This window comes from Trachypithecus francoisi, unplaced genomic scaffold (genome assembly GCF_009764315.1).
Source record: "Trachypithecus francoisi isolate TF-2019V2 unplaced genomic scaffold, Tfra_2.0 Lachesis_group15, whole genome shotgun sequence".
NCBI classification, from domain to species: Eukaryota; Metazoa; Chordata; class Mammalia; order Primates; family Cercopithecidae; genus Trachypithecus; species Trachypithecus francoisi.
The window spans coordinates 3,571,394-3,588,342 of record NW_022681460.1 but is presented as its reverse complement, the minus strand read 5'-3'; positions in this window follow the sequence as shown (position 1 = coordinate 3,588,342).

The window sequence follows — 16,949 nt, the reverse complement described above, 5'->3', positions numbered from 1 at the left end:
TTTGACTGCAGCTAACCAATGAAATTACTTAAAACCCTTCACCAAACCTTTCACTTACGCATTGATGACACCCATCAGATGGCCACATCATTTACCGGACCAGGCTTTTTCAAAATGATCGAGCCGAGTCTGTAAACTGTGCCAAAGAAATAATCCCCTGCACATCAGGCCATACATTTCAATCCCTGTATCTTTAACCTCTTTTTTAAGTGTGTCTCTTCCAGAATCAAAGCTGTAAAACTACAAATAGTTCTTTAAATGGAACCCTAGATGCATTCCTGACTAATATCTACTGTGGACCCCCTGGACCGGCCTGCTAGCCCATGCTCTGATGTTAATGACATGGAAAGCACCCCTCCCAAGGAAATCTCAACTGCACCACCCCTACTACGCCCCAATTTGGCAGGAAGGAGTTAGAGTGGCAGTCAGCCAATCTCCCCAGCAGCACTTGGGTTTTCTTGTTGAGGAGGGGACTAAGAGACAGGACTAGCTGGATTTCCTAGGCCAGCTAAGAATCCCAAAGCCTAGCTGGGAAGATTACCACTTCCACCTTTAAACACAGGGCTTGCAACTTAACTCACACCCGACCAATCAGACAGTAAAGAGAGCTCACTAAAATGCTAATTAGGCAACAACAGGAGGTAAGGAAATATCCAATCATCTATTGCCTGAGAGCACAGCAGGAGGGACAATGACCGGGATATAAACCCAGGCATTCAAGCAGGCAACGGCTACCCTTTTTGGGTCCCCTCCTTTTATATGGGAGCTCTGTTTTCACTCTACTAAATCTTGCAACTGCAAAAGAAATAAAATTAAGAAGTATCTGCTGAAGGCCTATGTGCTGTATAAGAAAACACAACATCGACAATATTCTTCCTTTTGCATCACTTATCGCTGACTTACTTCCAAAACGATGGCCTCTGCTTCAATTGCCCATTTTTTCCCTCCAAGCCGAGTTGAAGCATCATTAGGGCAATAGCCTCTGTCTTTTTAAAGCCTTGGGCATGTGAGGCTCACTGGTAGGAGATAAAATGTGTGAGCACTCAAGACACCCCCAAACACAGACAGGAAAGAAACACTGGCATTAAAAGTGCTCTCACACCCAAACTCAGGACGGCGCAGAACCTGTACATGTTACCTCATTTGGAAATAGGATCTTTCAGATGTAGCAAGATAAAGGAATACTGTACATGGGTGGGCCCTAGGCCAATGATTGGTGTCTTAATGAGCACAGAGAAATATGAACACGCAGAAGGGAAAACGCCAGGTGAACACGCAGAGGGAACACGGGAGGAATGCGCACAGAAGGGAGAATGCTGAGGGAACCCACACAGGGGTAAGAACGCTGGGTGAACAGGGGGGAGAACGCCTGAGGAACGAATACAGAGGGTAGGCCTGAGGAACGCATAACAGAGGCGAGAACGCCGGGCGAGCGCCCACAGTGGGGAGAACGCCGGGTGAACGCACACGGCGGGGTGGGGGGTGGGTGCCGTGAGGAAAACGCCGGGGGAACGCACAGAGAGGGGAGAACGCCAGGGGAACGCACACAGAAGCGTAAAGGAACACACACAGGAACGTGAAGGAACAGAGGGGAGAACGCCGGGTGAACGCTCACAATGGGGAAAACGCCCGGTGAACTCACAAAGTAGAGAGCACCGGAAAAACACACACACTGTGGGGAGAACACCAGGTAAATGCGCCGAGGGGAGAACGCCTGAGGAACGCATACAAAGAGAATACTGGGTGAATGCACAGACGGGAGAACGCCAAGTGAACACACACAGCGGGGAGAATGCCAGGTGACCACACACAGTGGGGTTAACGCACACAGAGAAGACTGGGGGAACGCACACGGGGGGTGGTGAATGCCAGGTGAACGCACACAGTGGGGTGAAGGCACAAAGTGGGGAGAACGGTGTGTGAACGCACAGACAGGGGAGAACGCCGGGGGAACACACACAGGGGAGAACCCTGGGTGAGGGCAGAGAGAACGCGTGGCGAACACAGAGAGGGCAGAATGCTGGGTGAACGCAGAGGGGTGAACGCCTGGGAAACCCGCACACTACTGTGAACGCACACAGGTGGGGAGGACGCCGGGTGCACGCACACAGGTGGGGAGGACGCCGGGTGCGCACACAGGTGGGGAGGACGCCGGGTGCACGCACACAGGTGGGGAGGACGCCGGGTGCACGCACACAGGTGGGGAGGACGCGGGTGCACGCACACAGGTGGGGAGGACGCGGGTGCACGCACACAGGTGGGGAGGACGCCGGGTGCACGCACACAGGTGGGGAGGACGCCGGGTGCACGCACACAGGTGGGGAGGACGCCGGGTGCACGCACACAGGTGGGGAGGACGCCGGGTGCACGCACACAGGTGGGGAGGACGCCGGGTGCACGCACACAGGTGGGGAGGACGCCGGGTGCACGCACACAGGAGTGAACGCCCAGAGTGAGAACGCCCGGTGAACGTACACACGGGTAAATGTACAGAGCAGGGAGAACACCGGGTGGACGGACACGGTGGGGAGAACGCCGGCTGAACACAGAGTTGGGGAGAACGCACGATGGACGCAGAGACGTGAACGCGCACAGCGCGGGAGAACGGTGGTCATACAGTGGGGAGAACGCCGGGTGAACGCACACACAGGGGAGAACGCTGGGTGAATTCACACAGGTCAGAAAACTCCAGGTGAGCACATACACGTAAGTGAATGCTCCCAAGGGGAGAAAGCTAGGTGGTACAGCAAAGTGAACCCACACAGTCGAGAGAACGCATAGAGCAGGGAAGAACGCCGGATGAAGGCACAGCGGGGAGAATAGCGGTGGAACACACAGTGGGGAGAACCGGGGGAACGCGCACAGCAGGGAGAACACGCAGGGTGAATGCACTAAAAACGCCAAGTGAATGCAGAGGGGAGAACGCAGGGTGAACACAGAGTAGTGAACGCCCACAGGGGAGAATGCCAGGTGAACGCGCACACTGGGGAGATCGCCAGGTGAACGCACAGACGGGGGAGAACACACAGCGTTCACACAGAGAACCTCCAGTGAGTGCACGAAGAGAAAAACGCCACAGGAACGCACAATGGGGAGAATGTCATGTGAAGGCGCAAAGGGAAAACACCGCGTGAACGCACACACGGCGGGGAGAAAGCCAGGGAAAGACAGAGTAAATAGAATGCAGTAGGAACGCACAGGGGAGAATGCAACAGGAACACTCAGAGGAAGAACGCCAGGAGAACAGAGGAGAGAACTCCGCCTGAACACAAAGGGGGAGAACGCCTGGTGAATGCACGGGAGGGATAACGCCAGGTGAACACGCAGGCGGAAAACGCCGCACTAAAACACACGGGAAATAACACCGAGCAAACACACAGGTACACAGGTGGGAGAACATCACACGAGGGTGGAGGCTTGGGGAAGAACGTCGGGAGATCACAGGGAGGAGAACGCCCAGTGAACATACAAACGGGAAAAGTTTGTGAACCCAAAGGGAGAATGCCCGGGGAAACACACACCGTAGGGAGAAACGCCGGGTGAACGCACACAGCAGGGAGAAAGCCACGGGAATGCAGAGAATGCCTGGTGAACGCACGGGTGGCGGGGGAAACACCAGTGAACCCGCACCAACACACAGCAGAAAAGTGTGAACACACAGGAGGAGAATGCCAGGCAAACGCGCAAGGGGAAAACTGCCATGTAAACCTGTGTTCAGAATTCGTAAGTTCTTGGTCTCACTAACCTCAAGAATGAAACCAGGGACCCTTACGGTGAGTTGTGTTACAGCTCTTAAAAGATGCGTGTCCGAAGTTTGTTCCTTCAAATGTTCAGATACGTCTGCAGCTTCTTGCTTCTGTGTGGGTGCAAGGTCTAACACTGTCACGAGTGAAGCCGCAGACCTTCATGGTGTTACAGCTCTCAAACGCAGTGCGGACCCAATAGAGCAAAAGAACACAGCCTCCTCGTTGTGTAAGGAGACCCAAGCTGATTGCCATTGCTAGCGCCAGCAGCCTGCTTTTATTTCCTTATCGTCTCCACCCCCATCCTGCTGATTGGTCCATTTTACAGACAGCTGACTGGTCCGTTTTGATAGAGTGCTGATTGGTGTGTTTACAATCCTTGAGCTAGACAGTGCTAGACAGAAAAGTTCTCCAAGTCCCCAGTAGGTTAGCCAGACACAGAGTTAGCTAGATACAGAGTATCAATTGGTGTATTTACAAACCTTGAGCTAGACACAGAGTGCTGATTGGTGTGTTTACAATCGTTGAGCTAAACACAGAGTGCTAGACAGAAAAGTTCTCCAAGTCACCACTAGGTTAGCTAGATACAGAGTACCAATTGGTGTATTTACAAACCTTGAGCTAGACAGAGTACTGATTGGTGTATTTACAAACCCTGAGCTAGACACAGAGTGCTGATTGGTGCCTTTACGATCCCTTAGCTAGACATAAAAGTTCCCCAACTGCCCACCAGACTCAGGAACCCAGCTGGCCTCACTCAGTGAATCCCGCACTGGGGCTGCAGGCGGAGCTGCCCGCCAGTCCCTAGCCGCACCTGCACTGGTCAGCCCTTGGGCGGTCCATAGGAACAGGGGGCGGCGCTCATCCAGGAGGCTTGGGCCGCCCAGGAGCCCATGGCGGAGACGGGAGCTTGGCATGAGGGGAGAACGCCTGGTGAACCCAAAGGGTGGAGAATGCTGCGTAAACGCACAGGGCCGCGTGAAGGCACGGGGGAGGGGGCAGGGGGAACGCCATGTCAACACACAGAGGGGAGAACCCTGGATGAACACACGCGGGGGAGGACGCCGGGTGAACACATACAGAGGGGAGTATGCATGTGAACGCACAGGGTGAGAACGTCGTGTGAACGCACTGGGGTGGAGAACGCTGCAAAAACGCACAGGAGGAAGAATGCAGAGTGAACGCACACAGGGAGATGAACGCCGGGTGAGCACACACGGGAGAAAATGCCGCGTGAATACACTCGGGGGAGAACGCCGCACGAACGTACAGGTGGAAGAACGCCTGGTGAACGCACAAAGAAGAACGGCCGGTGAACACATGGGGGAGAACGCCGCGCGAACGCACAGGGCGAACGCAACGTGAACGCACAGAGGGGAGAATTTCGGTGAACACACTCGGGGGAGAATGCCGCGCGAACCTACAGGTTGGAGAACGCCGGGTGAAAACAGTGGAGGGAGAACGCTGCGCAACCCTCAGCGAGGAGAACGCCTGGTGTACGCACGAGAGGGAGAACGCCGCCCTAACACACACGGGAGATAACGCCGCGCAAACACAGAGTGGGGAGAACGCCGGGTGAACGCACAAGGGAGAGAACGCCAAGTGAGCGCCAGAGGGACGAACGCTGCAGGAACGCACAGCGGAGAGAATGCCATGCCAATGCAGAAAGAAAGGAGAACGCCACGTGAACGCGCACGGTGAGGGGGCGGGAGACGCTGGGAGAACGCACACAGAATGCGGTGTGAACGCACGGGGGAGAGAACGCCACGTTAACACACAGGGGAGAAGGCCGCGCGCACATCCAGAAGGGAGAACGCCTGGTGAAGGCACAGAGGGGAGAACGCCGCGGGTAGAGCATGCCATGTGAACGCACAAAGAAAGGAGAACCCCTGGTGAACGCACACAGGAGGAGGAATGCCAAGGGAACTCACAGAGTGAAGAGACCGCCGTGGAAACGCACAGGGGAGAGAACACCTAGGGAAAGCACAGTGAGGAGAAAACCATGTGAACCCACAAAGGAGAACTCCAGGTGAACGCACACGCAGGAGAACTCTGGGCGATCACACAGGGTGTAGAACGCAGGGTAAATACACACTGGGGAAAACGCCGCGGGATCTCCTAGAGGGGAGAACGCTGGGTGAACACAAGGTACGTTCTTCCATCACGGGGCTGCGCTGGAATCTCTGAGTCTACTCTGGTTTAAAAGGCTGCCTGATTCGCAAATTGTTCATTGCTCAATTACATGCCTTTAAATTTAATTCAGCTGAAGTTTTTCTTTTCTCAGGGCCCACCCATAGATGTGGCTCTGTCAGTGGTGCTGGCCAGTGGGGCATGGAGGAACGAGTGTCCTTCCCAGCACAGGCACTAGGAAGCGGCTGTACCTTCTCCACACTCTTCTCCTTGACTCTTAGCTAGACCTCTAAACCCAGGGTTAGATTCAGGGGCCTGTGACCTCCAAAAGGAAAACAATTACATCTTTATTTTTACTAACCTCTACCTCATATTTAGTATTTCCGTGAGTTATGAGTGTAGGCAAAAAAGCACAGTAGCTTCAGCAGGACTGGTGTTTGCTGGCAGTACAAAACACATTTTCATATCCTATTCCTTGCTATCCTATGTTCTTTCTTTTATGTGTTAAAAAAATCTTATTCTGAGACCATTCATCAGGCCACTGGAAGGGGTTCATGGCACAAAAAAAGATGAAGCCCAGCAATAAGGTGAAAGGGAAATGACAGCCGCTGGACCCAAGGAGCCTTGTACCCTGAGTCACCCCACGGAGCACTGACGAGCCTCGGGTCCTGATTCATTATGTGGGGTACTGCTGGACAGGGAGCCTCGGGTCCTGATTCATTATGTGGGGTACTGCTGGACAGGGAGCCTCGGGTCCTGATTCATTATGTGGGGTACTGCTGGACAGGGAGCCTCGGGTCCTGATTCATTATGTGGGGTACTGCTGGACAGGAGCCTCGGGTCCTGATTCATTATGTGGGGTACTGCTGGACAGGGAGCCTCGGGTCCTGATTCATTATGTGGGGTACTGCTGGACAGGGAGCCTCGGTCCTGATTCATTATGTGGGGTACTGCTGGACAGGGAGCCTCGGGTCCTGATTCATTATGTGGGGTACTGCTGGACAGGGAGCCTCGGGTCCTGATTCATTATGTGGGGTACTGCTGGACAGGGACATGAGTAAGAAAGAAACTTCCAGTGCGTGAAGCTACTGAAATGATGGGATGTGTTTATCACAGGGCTAGCATCATCCTAACCAGCATGGAGACATGCAGGGCTGCGAACGGGAGCCTAGATCTGAAATTAGACAAGCCTGGTCCCGGAGACCTCTTGCCGGCTGGAAAGCTGCTCTGTCGTTGGCCTCCTCTGTATCTCAAAGGACCTGGGTGGTGAAGGTAGTTCTGGCTGACCTGAGTCAGCTTGAACAGGCCGTTCCTTCAGCAGATTCCTCAAGCTCTGCCCTGGCCCCTTTCTTGGCCCACCCCAGCTTGCCCTCCAAGGGGCATTAGCACTCTGACCCTCGTCTGCTCCTCCTGTTCAGGCCTTGCCACAACAGTGCGGCAGCGTCCCTCAGCAAAGGGGTCTCGCCTGCTGTTCAGCAGCTCTCTTCCCACCACAATGACTGGCAGCCAGATCCGAACTGGAACTCCACCATGTCCAAGACGAATGTGAACACCAGTAGAATCCAGATAGAAGAGTGTGACCAAGGCACAGTGGATGAGAACCGGAGCTTGGCTAGCAGGCAGGGGTTCAGCTGCTTCCTGACCTGTGCCCTGGCACCTCTCACCTGGCCGGGGCTTCTCAGGGAGTGACCACTGGGGAGACTTTGAGACCCTGACATGTGTGGGCGCATTTCTAAGCCTTCCTTGCATAGACTCACTTCTCCCTAATGCTGTCCCATTTTCCAGACAGGGTCTCACCCACCCCCCACTACTGCCCCCACTGCTTTGGTTCAGCCCCTCAGCTGTGAATGGAGTTAGTTCCTCATATTAGATCTCGATAAGGCTGTGGTGGGAGTCGGCGTAGAGCAGGGAAAGCCTGGACTTTCTATCAGAAGGTCTTGGTGGAGTAGTGCAGGCCATGGCACTTCCCGGCTCTGTGCATGGGATGGGCCACCCCAACCCGGCTCCTCACACTTCACTGCGTGCAGCAGCCTCCTGGGCCTTGTGAACATGCAGACTCTGAGCAGTGGGACTGCACAGGGCCCACATGTGCATTTCTAAACAGCTTCCAGGGGACGCCAATGCTGCGAGCCCGAGGCCCACACTGGAAGAACACTGGCCAGTGGGCAGGTTTGGGTGACCTTTAACGTGGGTAGAAGCCCACCTGTCCAGCCTACCCCCATGGCTGCTGCAGGATCAGGAAACAGCACACTCTTAAGTGACTCGTCACCATGGTGACTTTTGGATTCCCACTGCCAGTTCCTGTGGAGTCAGAGAGATCTTAGCTCAGAAGTGCTGACAGCAGGGGCTGACTGGCCACCGGCCACATGGGAAGAGGAGAAAGGCAGCAAGAGTCACCTGAGGCAAATGAGCTAGTCAAGCCACTGCTCCGCCTGACTTCCGTCCACGGCTCCTAACACAGGTGAAATTGGCTCAGAACAGCTCAGCATGTCCTACTGAGGGGCAGGAAGGATGCTGAGAAAATCCCAGGAAGCGGTCTCAGCTGGAATGTAATTTGAGGGTGAAAAAGGTGTGTTGCTTGCAGTCTCTTCCTTGCTCCTTGCAGGTTATATTTGAAATGAGTATCAGAGTCATGCGGCCACTGCCAACTAATTCGCAACTAAGAAGGTAAACACCAGCATCGCCTGGGTCTTCTGGTCTACCTGATTCTGCAGCTCAGAGGGAACCATGCAGGTGGCAAAAATGACAGCAAGGGGGCAGGACTATGACCCAATTAAAGGAATGTGAGTTAAAACATGGGGAGCCAAACACCCCAATTCCAGCCTGATCCTAACTGGATGTAGGCATTAAACCCTTAGGCTGTCATTCCCACCACTGAGTAGAAAGAGTGGCATGTGGCTTTGTATCGCTATAAATACAATTCTACTTTACCGGCCTTCAGCCTCCCTCCTTTTGCTCACAGCCTTGACTGCAGCCAGCAGAGAGGGGCACTGCCTCCGGCATAGCCCAAGCGAGCTGGGTTTCCATGGAGGCACGAACAGGCTCCATGTCTCCTGCACATTCACATGGCTTCTGCTGCTGGACACGCACATAAAAACATGTGCGAAGCCTTGCGTGGAATCCACAGCAGAGGTGCAAGGAGATTCAGGGGTCTTGACCTCCTGAGGTTATTTGGGGCAGCAGGGGTGGGGGGTTGTATAGAGATATTTACGTTTTTTCCATTCTGGAAACCACACAGAGACAGTGGGAGGGGGAGATTCTCTGGTCAAGAAATGAAATAGAATGGAGAAGCAGAGAGAAGAGGAATGAGGAAGCTGAGTGGTACCAGGTCTACCTGAAGAGGGATGGGGAAGATGGGTGGTACCGGGTCTCTCTGAAGAGGGATGGGGCTGGGTGATACCAGGTCTCCCTGAAGAGGGATGTGGGGCGGGGGGGCGGGAGCTGGGTGTTACCAGGTCTCCCTGAAGAGGGATGGGGAAGCTGGGTGGTACCGGGTCTCCCTGAAGAGGGATGGGGTTGAGTGGTACTGGATCTCCCTGAAGAGGGATGGAGGGGCTGGGTGGTTCCGGGTCTATCTGAAGAGGGATAGGGGGGCTGGGTGATACTAGGTCTCCCTGAAGAGGGATGGGGGGCTGGGTGGTACCGAGTCTCCCTGAAGAGGATGGGGTTGAGTGGTACTGGATCTCCCTGAAGAGGGATGGAGGGGCTGGGTGGTTCCGGGTCTATCTGAAGAGGGATAGGGGGGCTGGGTGATACTAGGTCTCCCTGAAGAGGGATGGGGGGCTGGGTGGTACCGAGTCTCCCTGAAGAGGGATGGGGGGCTGGGTGGTACTAGGTCTCCCTGAAGAGGGATCCAGAAGCTGGGTGGTACTAGGTCTTCCTGAAGAGGAATGCGGAAGCTGGGTGATACTAGGTCTCCCTGAAGAGGGATGCGGAAGCTGGGTGGTACTAGGTCTCCCTGAAGAGGAATGCAGAAGCTGAACCGGGTCTCCCTGAAGAGGGATGAGGTTGGGTGGTACTGGGTCTCCCTGAAGAGGGATGGAGGGGCTGGGTGGTTCCGGGTCTATCTGAAGAGGGATGGGGGGCTGGGTTGTGCCAGGTCTGGAGGGGCTGGGTGTTGCCGGGTTTACCTGAATAAGGATGGGGGGACTGGGTGGTGCCAGGCCTACCTGAAGAGGGATGGGGGAGCTGGGTGGTGCTGGGTCTCCCTGTGCTCCACACAGCCCCTGTGCTCACGGCACTGTGTGCATCCCCTTCGAGAGCCATGGGAGGCGTGTGTCCTCTCTGAAAGGCAGGAAGCAGCAGGGACCACATTCCTCCCATTGGGTATTCCCAACCCCTGGCTCACTGCTCCTCCCCCAGAGCAGGAACCCTGCAAATAGTTGCTGAATAAACAAGTGAGCCAATGAATGAAATAAAGGTGAGACTCAATGGGAAATGCAAAAGTTGCCAGGAACAGCAGGAGGACCACACTCCTGGGAGATCTCCCACGCCATGAATTATACCACCACACACCCACACGCATGCTGCCCGCACCGTGGAAGCATAGCACAACTCTGTGTGTGGAGCACACACTCGTCCAGAACACAACTCCATGTGTGGGAGCACACGGCCTTCCAGAGGACAACACCGTGTGTGGGAACACACACCCCTCCGGAGCACAACTCCATGTGTGGAGCATTCACCCCTCCAGAGCTCCTGTACTTTTCCCTTTAGGACATATAGGGAATTTCCATCCAGGAACCAGCTAGGACTCCCAGGGTCTCTTTGGGCCTTTCCCACTGCCTTCCCATCATCCCCAGCAGAACACCCGTGGCCCTGCAGCCCCACAGCCTGCAGTCACACTCTGTCCTCCCACTCAGCAGTGCGAGGGACAAATGCCAAATTTCTGCAGCGGGCCTTTGTTCCCGCCGGCACGGGGCTGTGTTTGCCTTTTCATGCCTCACATGCTTTCAGGCCTGAGTCCTCTGGCTTCTTTCCCCACCCTCTCTCCTCTGACCACCAGTTCCTTGCCCCTAAGCGATTGCTGCAGGTTTGGCCAATGCTTCTTCCTTCTCCACTTCCTGCACCTTAGCATATTCCTTGAGGCCTTGAACCCCTTTCCTACACTGCCTACTCCTGTTCACAAGTTGCACTGCCACCCCACCATCTCCACCCACCGCTGCTGCATGCCCCGGTCATTACCTGCTGATGTCATTGCTGCCACCGTCCACCCACCCTGAAGGCCCAACCCACTCTCCCCACCAACTCCTCAATGCCAGCTCACCTCCCTTCCCGGCCCCGCTCTCCCCACCAGTTCCTCCTGCCAGCTTAGCTCCGTGAGCAGCAGGCTTCAGCAGACACAGGGCTGACTTCCACATAGTGGTGAATTCATGAAATGGGGCCCTGTTCGTGCTTCTCTTGCTCTCTTACCACCTGGATTGGAGGAAAATCTGCCTGAATGTCTTTATTACTGGCTAGTGAATCCTAACACACTGGCTTTCTGAGTATATCTTAATTGAATTCATCTTGCATTTTGCCAATCGTTCCTCATAGTCAACCTTCGAATCAAGGTGGATATCTTTCTTAAGATAAAACATGTAGAATAAAAGTCACTTTTATTCAGGAATTTTCTGAATGTTCCTCTACACTGAGGACCCCCACTCTGTCCCCGAACCCCACACTCCAGGGCAAGACACCAGTTCCTTTCTCCCCACTCTCAATGGCTTTCTCAGCTGTCAGACACTAGGTAAGCAGCGTCCTCAACTGCTCATCAGCAATGGACTGAATATTATTAATTTTAAAATAGCCCTTGAATATTATTGATTCATGTGGTTTTTCTATGAAGTACAAAACTTAGCTGCATTGTGCTCGTCTGGATTTCCTCTGTTTCATTTTGGCCCAGCATATCTCCCGTGCAGAGCACAAGAGAAACCATCGTAAGATAATGAAGGCAAGAGGATGGGGACTGGGCAGTGTTGGTGCCTGCCTTTTGTGTCTGTCCTTGGTTCCAAAAGCAGTTTATGGAAGATGTGACAGTTGGGGAGAGCTGGCTGGGGCCGGAGGCCTAGGTCTGAGTGTCTGCCTGGCCATGGACCTGTGGAACCTCAGGCATGTGGCAGATTCTCCAATGACTCACAAAGGAATCAGTGTCTCCTCACTGGGATCTTATTTGGGGTGAAACCAACATAAGATGGCACGCACACAGCAGAAGTGCCATGTACTAAACACCCATCATGCCACAATTCTGCTTCCTCTGTGTCCTATTCAAGGGGCCTTCTATGGTAAGCCTGAGGGGAGAAAAGCAAACACTCTGCAATATCACATCCACCATAAAAACTCTGAGCGGAGATTGCTCCGTGAGACGATACCAGGGAAGCAGGGCGCCGAATGCAAGATTCCGTCCTCATCCACGGGCACAGAACTTTATCAGGAACCGGGCAAATTGCTATAGCTTTGCACAGCATCGCGTGAGCTCTTTGAAGCACAAACGTTAGTGCAGCAATGTGATTTCTCTCTCCTGCGCTCAAGGACATTCTCTCATGCCTGGCGGTTGCAGAGGGCACATTGCCTGCTCACTTAGCCTTTCCCTTGAACTGTTTCCTCCCTCCTCTGGTTGACAAGCTCTGCTCAGCTCGGCTCAGCTCAGCTGCTTGCAGTGCGGCTTCTGGAGGCTCCCAGCAGACACCTTCCCTCCTGCCAGGGCAGACACGTTCCACAGAAGTGCCCCTGTTCTCCCTGCCACAGCCAGCATGGGAAGCAGGAGAGAAAAGAAAACAAATTGTTGTGAAAAGATGTTATCACAGCATTACAAAAATATGGGATAAACGGAACTAGAAATACCACTGTAGGTCAACAGAGGAGGAGACCCGTCAGTCCCCCAGCACACCAGGAACAAAGCCTCTCAGGATGAATGCTGCAGCCTTGAGGCCAGCCTTAGGCTGATAATACCCAGAGCAGCCTCCTGTCTTAACTCTGCGCTGCGAATCAGGCTCTTCTCCGTCCTCCGCAGGGACTCACAAAGCAGATGACAGGGATGCAATGGTCTGTGCATTATCTGTTAGAGCACAACACACATCCTCCTCTCTTTGGTCTTGTGCTTACATTTAACTTCTTTGGTGAGAATTTTAATACATAAATGTGCACGTGAATGGAGTTTACAGATTGTAAAAATGAAAACATATAATGCTTTGAAGTGTGGTAATTTCCTTCCCTCTTTCTTCCCTTCCTCCCTTCTTCGTTCTAGGGTGTTAGGCCCCAGTGGTGAGGAACTGACAATGGAGGATGGCAGAGGCCCAGCAGGGCATGTCAGCACTGAGGGGAAGGTGTCACCCCCATCCGCAGGGCAGATAGCAGCACAGCTTGGTAACATACACATAGATTGATAAAATAAGTAAAGACAATGGGAGATAGGTTTATCGTTATTAGAGAAAGTTACAAATATGGACAGGAAAAAAACTAGAATGATCTCTGCAGTATTAGGTTAGAATTAAAAGCATTGGTGTGAACCCATGGCTTGCAGTATATGTGGATCAATGCAGATATGAATGCAGACATCCATGTGTGTGGAGAGCAGTACTTCTCTCCTGGGAGGTATGGCTGGCTCCAGCTTTGGAAAGCATATGAGCTAGAAAGCACTGTACTGCCCAAGAGTAAGGAAAGGCTCAAACAATGGGCTGGAGGTGAGAAGATGACCCAGACACCAGGTTGAGGGTCTCTCACTGGCCAAATGAGACCTTTTTAAGCCATAATGAAAGTAATGGGTTTTAACTCACAGAATGAAACAGGAATCCTTAACTCCATATTGACTTAAATTCATAAATCAGCAATGGAATAGTTACATAACTTCTGAGTCCTATTAATTACAAAGAAGAAATGCAAACCTAACAATGGAGAAGCTGATGGACCCAGCCCCAGTGAGTCTTGTGAGGATTACACGCCATCTGACAGGATGCCACAAGGGGAAGCTCCACTGCTCATCCCAGAAGCGTGCCCCGAGGAAACGCCAGGCAAAGCTAAGCTGAGGATTGGTTTACAGAATAATCGCCTGCAGTCTTCACAAAAGTCAAGAAATCCCAGGGAGCGTTCCAGACTGCAGGAGACCATGGGACCCAACAACCAAACACCTGTGGGTCCTGGGTGGATGCTTTTGCTTGAAAGGAAATTGTTGAGACAATTGGTGACAGTGAAATGAGGCCTATGGATGGGGTGACAGTGATGTGTCAGGGCCCATTTCTTGATCCAGGTGGTTATGTTGTGAGGTGTAAGAGAACATCCTCTATAGAAAACGTGCCCTAAGTATCTAGGGGTGATGTGCGTCATGTCAACAACTTGTTCTCAAATGTTTCAGGGGGAAAGCAATTCTTTGCACCATTCTTGCAAATTTCCTGGAAACTTAAATCTTTTTAAAAGAAAAAGAAATACGGAATCAGGTGTCCAAACATCTAGGGAAAGGCTTCACTTGACTAAGGAATGGGGCTGGGAGCGAGGCCTACTTGTGACAACACCCTTTGGTTCCGAATTTTGACTGTTTCCACCGATTCTGTCCACGTTGGTAGTGAAATCTGTGTCTGTGCATACTTGTTCTTTCTTGGGAATGGAAGCCATCCAGGAAGCCCTGCATGAAACCATATGTTATTTCTTCATCTTCCCCCCAAAAGGAGAACACCAGGAACAGCTCAGAGAGAGCCCAGGGAGGTCAGGTGTGTGGGTGCCTGCGTGCACTGAACAGACGATGTTGACTCACAGTGGATGGATTAGTCAGGGTTCTCCAGAGAAACAGAACCAATAGGATGTGTGTGTGGAGGGAGATCAATCTATTTTAAGGAATTGGTTCATGTGATTACTAAGGCTGGCAAGTCCAAAATCTGTAGTTAAGCCCAAAGGCTGTGTGCTGGAGAATTCTCTCTTGTTCGTGGGAGGTGAGTCTTGTTGTATTCAGGCCTCCGTTGACAGGATGAGCCCATCCACATTAGGGAGGGCTATCTGCTCCACTCAACTCCACTTACTTGAGTGCTCATCTCATCCAAGAGCATCCTCACAGAAACATCCAGAATAATGCCAACCAAATATCTGGGCACCCTGAACCCAGCCAAGTTGATGCATGAAATTAGCCACTATGTTGAACAGAAAATCTGGAAGGAAAGTAGAACAATTTTTCAATTTTTCTGGGCTATATTTTTATGTTATAATTTCATTATTTTAATGCAAATGTGTTAAACTGCCTGAACTTCACAGATATGGCCAAATGTAAATGCAATTATATGTTCCCAACATCTGTGTCACCACTTCCTGCATTACCATGTATCAGAAATTGTCTACTGACTCACAGCAGCAGAAAAGATAACACAACAGAAGCAACTCGCCTGACCTCAGTGTAAAAATTAGCAATCAGTCTGTTGACATTAAATAAGGAGAAGACATACCACATTCTTAAGAGATTGACCAACCCTTTCTTAGGAAGATTGCTAACTAGAGAAACTCACTGATAAAGGAACAGGTATCCCATCAGACAGGAAAAGACAAAAGTGATCATGAAAGAGCAAGGTGAATTTCATAACACACCCCGGTTCTGCCGTCGGTGTGTTGATAACCCATTGTTTCTACTCCTCTGCACATCTGATTTTGATCACCACACTGTACACCAGGGGCGGAGAGAAGTGACAGCATCACCAGCAACAGCATTCAGAGAAGAAGAGGGAAGAGCTCCTAATTTTATATTGAACAAGTCATAGTGCCTGAGTAAAAACAAGTTGCCATCCACCTCCTGGTGATCACCTTAGAAAGTCATCATCCATATTTTCTTTTTCCTTCCTTCCTTCCTTCCTTCCTTCCTTCCTTCCTTCCTTCCTTCCTTCCTTCCTTCCTTCCTTCCTTCCTTCCTTCTCTCTCTCTCTCTCTCCTCTCTCTCTCTCTCTCTCTCTCCCCTCCAGTCTCTGTCACCCAGACTGGAGGGCACTGGTGTGATCTCGGCTCACTGCAGTCTCTACCTCCCAGGTTCAAGTGATTCTCCTGCCTCAGCCTCCCAAGTAGCTGGGATTACAGGCACGCACCACCATGCCTTGCTAATTTTTTTGTATTTTTAGTAGAGACGGGGTGTCACCATGTTGGCCAGGTTGGTTTTGAACCTCTGGCCTCAAGTGATCTGCCCGCCTCAGACTCCCAAAGTGTTAGGATTACAGGCGTGAGCCACCGTAACCAGCCCATCCATATTTTCCAATTTAGAAATATGGACTATTGATGAAAAAACTAATTCTCAACAACAGTGATGAGCAACATGCAGCCTCCAATGATCTGTGGTGAAGAGAAATGAGATTCGGAGGAATGGCTGAATTCCATACATGCTTTTCCAAACCCAGTTCAATTTGTTGTTGGGTTTAGTTTCCCTTTATCAAAGATCCTGTCTATATCTGGTATAACTCAGATTTTAAAAATTGAACTTGAGACAAATAGGACACAATCAGGAAGCTATTTTGCTTAAAAGAAAGTCTCACATCGTCTTCAGGGCTCTTATCCTCAGAACACAAACACTTCAGGTGTTCAGCACAGAAGGAGAAGTCTACTTTGTTCCAGTTTCATTTATCAGGACTCAGTAATGCAGGGTGATATGCTGGTTCCATGCGGGATGTGCTTAGCAAACACCCATTACAAGTCCTGGTTGCCACCTGTCTGCTCTCTTGGAAGAACTATGGAGAAAAAGATGTCATTGTAAGCCCAATTTGCCCGAATAAAAAAATTACTCAGTGATTGCATTCTTCACCAGTGAAGAGTCCCCAGAGAACAGCACAAGGACAGGAAGTAGAAGAATCCGGCCTTGGCCGGGGGCGGTGGCTCAAGCCTGTAATCCCAGCACTTTGGGAGGCCGAGACGGGCGGATCACGAGGTCAGGAGACCGAGACCATCCTGGCTAACATGGTGAAACCCCGTCTCTACTAAAAAATACAAAAAACTAGCCGGGCGAGGTGGCAGGCGCCTGTAGTCCCAGCTACTCGGGAGGCTGAGGCAGGAGAATGGCCTGAACCTGGGAGGCGGAGCTTGCAGTGAGCCGAGATCCGGCCACTGCACTCCAGCCCGGGCGACAGAGCGAGACTCCGTCTC